The sequence below is a fragment of the Dreissena polymorpha genome, chromosome 5, assembly GCF_020536995.1.
Source record: "Dreissena polymorpha isolate Duluth1 chromosome 5, UMN_Dpol_1.0, whole genome shotgun sequence".
In the NCBI taxonomy this organism is placed as follows: domain Eukaryota; kingdom Metazoa; phylum Mollusca; class Bivalvia; order Myida; family Dreissenidae; genus Dreissena; species Dreissena polymorpha.
The window spans coordinates 126,525,918-126,533,684 of NC_068359.1; the positions used below are offsets into that span (position 1 = coordinate 126,525,918).

Below are 7,767 nucleotides of genomic sequence, written 5' to 3' on the forward strand. Positions count from 1 at the left end.
CATGCACAATTATACAGGCGACCAGGGCCTGCTCTAAGCACTCTAATTTCTTCAAAGTAAACGTGCCGGCCGCCCGAGACACTCGGTCAAGAGCACCAGGGGACGGTGACGCCGGCCGGGAGGCCAGGGCGAGCGGTGACCGCCGCGAGGCGGACCGCAAGCCTGTGCCCGAGATCCAACTACGAGCTTTTTAACTGCAGCAACTTTAATATACGCTATTGGAGCTGGAATTACCGCGGCTGCTGGCACCAGACTTGCCCTCCAATCGATCCTCGCTCAAGGATCTAAAGTGTGCCCATTCCAATTGCGGGGCCTCGAAAGAGTCCCGCATTGTTATTTTTCGTCACTACCTCCCCGTGTCGGGATTGGGTAATTTGCGCGCCTGCTGCCTTCCTTGGATGTGGTAGCCGTGTCTCATGCTCCCTCTCCGGAATCGAACCCTGATTCCCCGTTACCCGTTATCACCATGGTAGGCATAGCACGTACCATCGACAGTTGATAGGGCAGACACTTGAAAGATACGTCGCCGGCGCGAGGCCGTGCGATCGGCACAAAGTTGTCCAGAGTCACCACGAGTTGCGGCCGCCTTGCGGCGACCGCGTTGGTCTGGGCTAACAAAAGCGCTCTTCCCCGCGAGGGTCGGAGCTTCGTTGCATGTATTAGCTCTAGAATTGCCACAGTTATCCAAGTAGGATTGTACGATCTAAGGAACCATAACTGATTTAATGAGCCATTCGCAGTCTCGCCGTGTGAAGGCGTGTACTTGGACATGCATGGCTTAGTCTTTGAGACAAGCATATGACTACTGGCAGGATCAACCAGATAGCTACTGTTGTATACGTACGCGTGCGCACCACGCCCGCCTGCGAGAGCGGCAACTGCTCGCTTGCGCTCTCGCTCGGGCTGCTGCGACGACGAAACGTGTTTCTGGGACTGGCGGCTAGCGTGCTAGTTCGCCGGCTGCTGCTTCGGGCTTTTCGGCGTTGGGCTACTAAGGCGGAACCGGCCTCGGCATCGCGGGGCGTCCCCCGCGTTCGATTCGCCTACTGCCGTGCGTGTCCGCCTGCCAACCCTAGTCTGCCCTAGGCAGCAGCTGCGAGCCAGCGGCCAGCCGCTCTCGTTCGTCCCCTCGGACGACGTTCGCGGGACCGTGTTCACGGCATACCCCGCGAGTCGCCCGTGATACTGCCACTGCATCGACGACGATGCTACTGGGCTACTCGTCTCTGGCCGGCTAGGCTCCGTTCGGCAGCTGCGCGTTCTCGTTCCGCTGCGGGAACACGCGCGGCCTACCAGCCAGCCGACCGATTGCAGAGACCGAGCCCAGGGGACGCTTCGAGCTCAAGCTGCGAGAGACGGCCGATTCACCGCAACCGCTGCGAGCGAGCGCCCCCGTAATACGTTCGACTGGTCGCCGCCCGGCTTCGGTTGAAAGACCGCGCCGAGCTGGCAGGACACGTCAAGGCTCTCCGTATCGAGGGCACGGAAGCCGAGACCGACTGCGAGCGTCTCGGGACCGACTGCTAGTTCGTAGTCGACTAGTCCCCGTTCGCGCCACCGAGGGCAGGCCTGTGGTTTTTTTCCCGCTGGCCGGGTGTGAATGCGGCCGGGACCACTGCGAGCCGCTTCGGCGGCCGAGATTCTTGCCTTTTCCAAGCTGGCTTCTTCGCCGCTCCACGGGCAGGTGGCCCCCGCAGGGTAGGGGGTTCGCCGACCTGGCCTGGGTAGCTAGCTAGCGCCGTATTGTGGCCTCCTGCTTCGAGGCCTGACCGAGCGACTACGTAGGGTTTGGGTGGCCCTAGCAGACCTCGGTCTGAGCGCGCTGCCGTACGAGACGAGCGAGGCGCCCGAAGTCCCGCGACTGTCCGCTAATGCCTACGGGGAGACCACGTCTAGTGGGTAGGCCAGTCGCGAGAATCAAAAAAATTTTTTCTCCCATATATATAGGAATGTTTTCGTCCTCAGCGGTACTCCATTTTACCTATTGTACCTTGCCAGCGGTACTATCGACCGTCTCGGGAGACCAAATCTCAGTTCTCAGGTCTACGGCTTCGGGAAAATACGCAGACAATTTTCACCGAACCGAACTCGGTCGAAAATTTCTATGTCCAAGAAAGTCTCGGAACACGAGCTCTCAGATTCCTCGCCGACAGCTGCGGGAAAATACGCAGCGAATCTCGCGGGACACGGGGTCCCGCCAGTCCCGTACGAGACCGCAAGCCGAGGCCGCCTTCCGAGACCCCGGCCGCGAGAGACGGTCCGCAAGGCCAGGGACACGGGGTCCCGCTAGTCGAGACCGCCTTCCGAGACCCCGGCCGCGAGAGATGGTCCGCAAGGCCAGGGACACGGGAGGCCCGCTAGTCCCGTACGAGACCGCAAGCCGAGGCCGCCTTCCGAGACCCCGGCCGCGAGAGACGGTCCGCAAGGCCAGGGACACGGGGTCCCGCTAGTCGAGACCGCCTTCCGATACCCCGGCCGCGAGAGATGGTCCGCAAGGCCAGGGACACGGGGTCCCGCTAGTCGAGACCGCCTTCCGATACCCCGGCCGCGAGAGATGGTCCGCAAGGCCAGGGACACGGGAGGCCCGCTAGTCCCGTACGAGACCGCAAGCCGAGGCCGCCTTCCGAGACCCCGGCCGCGAGAGACGGTCCGCAAGGCCAGGGACACGGGGTCCCGCTAGTCGAGACCGCCTTCCGATACCCCGGCCGCGAGAGATGGTCCGCAAGGCCAGGGACACGGGGTCCCGCTAGTCGAGACCGCCTTCCGAGACCCCGGCTGCGAGAGATGGTCCGCAAGGCCAGGGACACGGGAGGCCCGCTAGTCCCGTACGAGACCGCAAGCGGAGGCCGCCTTCCGAGACCCCGGCCGCGAGAGACGGTCCGCAAGGCCAGGGACACGGGGTCCCGCTAGTCGAGACCGCCTTCCGAGACCCCGGCCGCGAGAGATGGTCCGCAAGGCCAGGGACACGGGGTCCCGCTAGTCGAGACCGCCTTCCGAGACCCCGGCCGCGAGAGATGGTCCGCAAGGCCAGGGACACGGGAGGCCCGCTAGTCCCGTACGAGACCGCAAGCGGAGGCCGCCTTCCGAGACCCCGGCCGCGAGAGACGGTCCGCAAGGCCAGGGACACGGGGTCCCGCTAGTCGAGACCGCCTTCCGATACCCCGGCCGCGAGAGATGGTCCGCAAGGCCAGGGACACGGGAGGCCCGCTAGTCCCGTACGAGACCGCAAGCCGAGGCCGCCTTCCGAGACCCCGGCCGCGAGAGACGGTCCGCAAGGCCAGGGACACGGGGTCCCGCTAGTCGAGACCGCCTTCCGATACCCCGGCCGCGAGAGATGGTCCGCAAGGCCAGGGACACGGGGTCCCGCTAGTCGAGACCGCCTTCCGAGACCCCGGCTGCGAGAGATGGTCCGCAAGGCCAGGGACACGGGAGGCCCGCTAGTCCCGTACGAGACCGCAAGCGGAGGCCGCCTTCCGAGACCCCGGCCGCGAGAGACGGTCCGCAAGGCCAGGGACACGGGGTCCCGCTAGTCGAGACCGCCTTCCGAGACCCCGGCCGCGAGAGATGGTCCGCAAGGCCAGGGACACGGGAGGCCCGCTAGTCCCGTACGAGACCGCAAGCGGAGGCCGCCTTCCGAGACCCCGGCCGCGAGAGACGGTCCGCAAGGCCAGGGACACGGGGTCCCGCTAGTCGAGACCGCCTTCCGAGACCCCGGCTGCGAGAGATGGTCCGCAAGGCCAGGGACACGGGAGGCCCGCTAGTCCCGTACGAGACCGCAAGCGGAGGCCGCCTTCCGAGACCCCGGCCGCGAGAGATGGTCCGCAAGGCCAGGGACACGGGGTCCCGCTAGCTAGTCCCGCTAGTCTCGGAATAGTCACGGCGGCCTCCCAGCTAGGCCGTCGATGGGGGTGTTTCGGCTCGGTACGTCGTTTCAGGCCTTAGAAGCGTCAGTCGGCCGAGAAACAGGCGCTCCGAGACCGCTCTCCGAGACCGTACGTCTCGCGAAAGCTTCCGAGCCGAAATATGCGTTGAAAATGCTCTAAGTCCATTTTCATTGAAAATGCTCTAAGTCCAAACTTTTAAATATTTCCCCCATATATATAGGAATGTTTTCGTCCTCAGCGGTACTATAGGGTCGAAAAACACAAAAACCGCGATTGCGTCGCCCCCTGGGGAGATGCTCGGCCGAAACCAGGCCGCCGACTCGGGGCATTGTCCCGTCTATCGACTGGACCCGTCGTCGGCGCTCTTCGACCCCCGGGACGGCCCGGGGGTCAGATTAAAGTAGGTCAGGGTAGGGAAAAAAACCCTAATTTGGGGTATTTTTAGGGTATATAACCCTTACGGGACGGGCAGAGTCCAAGAGGACACCAGCTCCATCAGCGGGACAGTAGGGCGCGTCGAATGAGAGCGTTCGCGCTCCCCCACCCCCGGGGCCCGGGGGTCTACGGTGACCTAATTAGGGTAAAATAACCCTAATTAGGGTTACTAACCCTAACGATAACCCTAACGGGACGGGCTATGTCCAAAAGAACACCACCTCGATCAGCGGGACCGTCGGCCGAGTCGAAAAAGAGCGTTCGCGCTCCCCCACCCCCGGGGCCCGGGGGTCTACGGTGACCTAATTAGGGTTACTAACCCTAATTAGGGTTACTAACCCTAACGATAACCCTAACGGGACGGGCCAAGTCCAAAAGGATACCACTTCGATCAGCGGGACCGTCGGACGAGTCGAAAAAGAGCGTTCGCGCTCCACCACCCCCGGGGGCCCGGGGGTCTACGGTGACCTAATTAGGGTTACTAACCCTAATTAGGGTTACTAACCCTAACGATAACCCTAACGGGACGGGCCAAGTCCACAGGAACACCACCTCGATCAGCGGGACCGTCGGGCGAGTCGAAAAAGAGCGTTCGCGCTCCCCCACCCCCGGGGGCCCGGGGGTCTACGGTGACCTAATTAGGGTTACTAACCCTAATTAGGGTTACTAACCCTAACGATAACCCTAACGAGACGGGCCAAGTCCAAAAGGATACCACTTCGATCAGCGGGACCGTCGGCCGAGTCGAAAAAGAGCGTTCGCGCTCCCCCACCCCCGGGGCCCGGGGGTCTACGGTGACCTAATTAGGGTTACTAACCCTAATTAGGGTGTCTAACCCTAACGATAACCCTAACGGGACGGGCTATGTCCAAAAGAACACCACCTCCATCAGCGGGACCGTCGGGCGAGTCGAGAAAGAGCGTTCGCGCTCCCCCACCCCCGGGGCCCGGGGGTCTACGGTGACCTAATTAGGGTTACTAACCCTAATTAGGGTTTCTAACCCTAACGATAACCCTAACGGGACGGGCCAAGTCCACAGGAAGACCACCTCGATCAGCGGGACCGTCGGGCGAGTCGAAAAAGAGCGTTCGCCCATCCCCACCCCCGGGGCCCGGGGGTCTACGGTGACCTAATTAGGGTTACTAACCCTAACGATAACCCTAACGGGACGGGCCAAGTCCACAGGAAGACCACCTCGATCAGCGGGACCGTCGGGCGAGTCGAAAAAGAGCGTTCGCCCATCCCCTACCCCGGGGCCCGGGGGTCTACGGTGACCTAATTAGGGTTACTAACCCTAACGAAAACCCTAACGGCACGGGCCAAGTCCGAAAGGACACCACCTCGATCAGCGGGACCGTCGGGCGAGTCGAATTAGAGCGTTCGCGCCCCTCCGAGTCGAACGCACCCACCCCCGGGGCCGTGGGGCCTTCGGTTACCGAGACCGTAAAAATCGCCGTTATGAAAATTAGGGTTACTAACCCTAACGATGAGCCGAACGGGACGGGCCAAGTGCGAAAGGACACCACCACGATCAGCGGGACCGTCGGCCGAGTCGAACGCACCCACCCCCGGCGCCGTGGGGCCTTCGGTTACCGAGACCGTAAAAATCGCCGTTATGAACATTAGGGTTACTAACCCTAACGATGAGCCGAACGGGACGGGCCAAGTGCAAAAGGACACCACCACCATCAGCGGGACCGTCGGCCGAGTCGAACGCACCCACCCCCCGGGGCCGTGGGGCCTTCGGTTACCGAGACCGTAAAAATCGCCGTTATGAAAATTAGGGTTACTAACCCTAACGATGAGCCGAACGGGACGGGCCAAGTGCAAAAGGACACCACCACGATCAGCGGGACCGTCGGCCGAGTCGAACGCACCCACCCCCGCGGCCGTGGCGCCTTCGGTTACCGAGACCGTAAAAATCGCCGTTATGAAATTAGGGTTACTAACCCTAACGATAAGCCGAACGGGACCGGCCAAGTGCAAAAGGACACCACCACGATCAGCGGGACCGTCGGCCGAGTCGAACGCACCCACCCCCGGGGCCGTGGGGCCTTCGGTTACCGAGACCGTAAAAATCGCCGTAATGAAAATGTTCAAGTATGAATATGTACCACCACGATCAGCGGCACCGTCGAGCTCAGTATTTCCAGCCAATACACAATGAAATTGTTGCAAGTATGAATATGTACGACCACGATCAGCGGCACCGTAGGCCAACCACATAGAGACGCACTGCCCCAGCGGTACGTTGGAGAGAAACGCCGTCTGGTTCAGTATTGCCAGCATATACACAATGAAATTGTTGCAAGTATGAATATATACGACCACGATCAGCGGCACCGTAGGCCAACCCCCGAGTACGGTACGTTCGAGAGAAAACGCCCGTCTGGATGCGAGCGAATCTCCCTGGCCTGGCCCCGTCCGTCCGTCAGCCGAAAGGCTGTATGCTACTGCGTTCAAAGTGTCAACGCACGCAAACACGACCAGCGGCTCCATAGCCCGAAAAACGTGAAAGCATCCCCTCCCTGGGTCGACTGGTGGACTTGTAATTTTTCGTAAGAAAAATAAGCCCACCAGTGCACGTTTTCGTTGGTGTGCATGTTTGTTGGCGAGTTCACCGCAGTGACACTCGCGGCTCCGACATACGGTTGAAATGTCCGTCTGAATGCGGACAGATGGTCCCGTTAGTCGGAAGCCAGCGTTAGTGGACTTTGTCTTTTTGAGCAGCCTACTGCGAGAGAGACCAGCCAGCGTACCAGCGAGAAATGCCCGTCTGAATGCGGACAAATCTCCTAGTCGAAGGGCTAAGTCTCAAAGGATCGCAGTGTGGTAGCTGCTCTGCCTACGTACGACACCCCGACCGAGAGCTAGGTCGTCTGCGGATGATTTCCACCGCTGCTTTCGCATGGGATAGATCTCGCTTAGGGCCCGCGGCGCTCGTAGTCGAGCGGCCCGCAAGACGAGGCCCCGGTGTGTTGTGCTGAACCGAGCCGAGCGTTTGACGCTCGGTTTACCCGCGCTTGGTGAATTCTTCACTTTGACATTCAGAGCACTGGGCAGAAATCACATTGCGTCAACACCAGGTGACGGCTATCGCAATGCTTTTGTTTTAATTAGACAGTCGGATTCCCTGGTCCGCACCAGTTCTAAGTTGGCCGTTAGTCGCCGGCCGAAGCGATGCGAGCGCCCGGAGAGACGCCCGCCGCAAGCTGTGGCGGTCCACGGGCAGGCTTGGGCGAGCGGTTCGGACTCGGCCGTGAGGCCTCGCACAAACCGCGCCCGCACCCGGCCCGTTTCCACCGCAGCCCGACCGGCCGGCCTTAGAGCCAATCCTTTTCCGAAGTTACGGATCTATTTTGCCGACTTCCTTACTACATTGTTCTATCGACTAGAGGCTGTTCCCTTGGAGACCTGCTGCGGATATGGGTACGGTCCGGCACGAGAT

The 7,767-nt window shown here is 61.3% G+C and overlaps 1 non-coding gene across 1 annotated transcript in view; it reads right to left on the reverse strand.

Moving 5' to 3' along the window:
* LOC127832871 (small subunit ribosomal RNA) overlaps positions 1-825 on the reverse strand; it is a 1,832-nt gene extending 1,007 nt beyond the window's left edge. The window contains exon 1 of the ribosomal RNA XR_008027209.1: positions 1-825. This exon is cut by the window's left edge and continues 1,007 nt beyond it. This is a non-coding gene — a ribosomal RNA (small subunit ribosomal RNA).
* Positions 826-7,767: the final 6,942 nt, after the last annotated feature.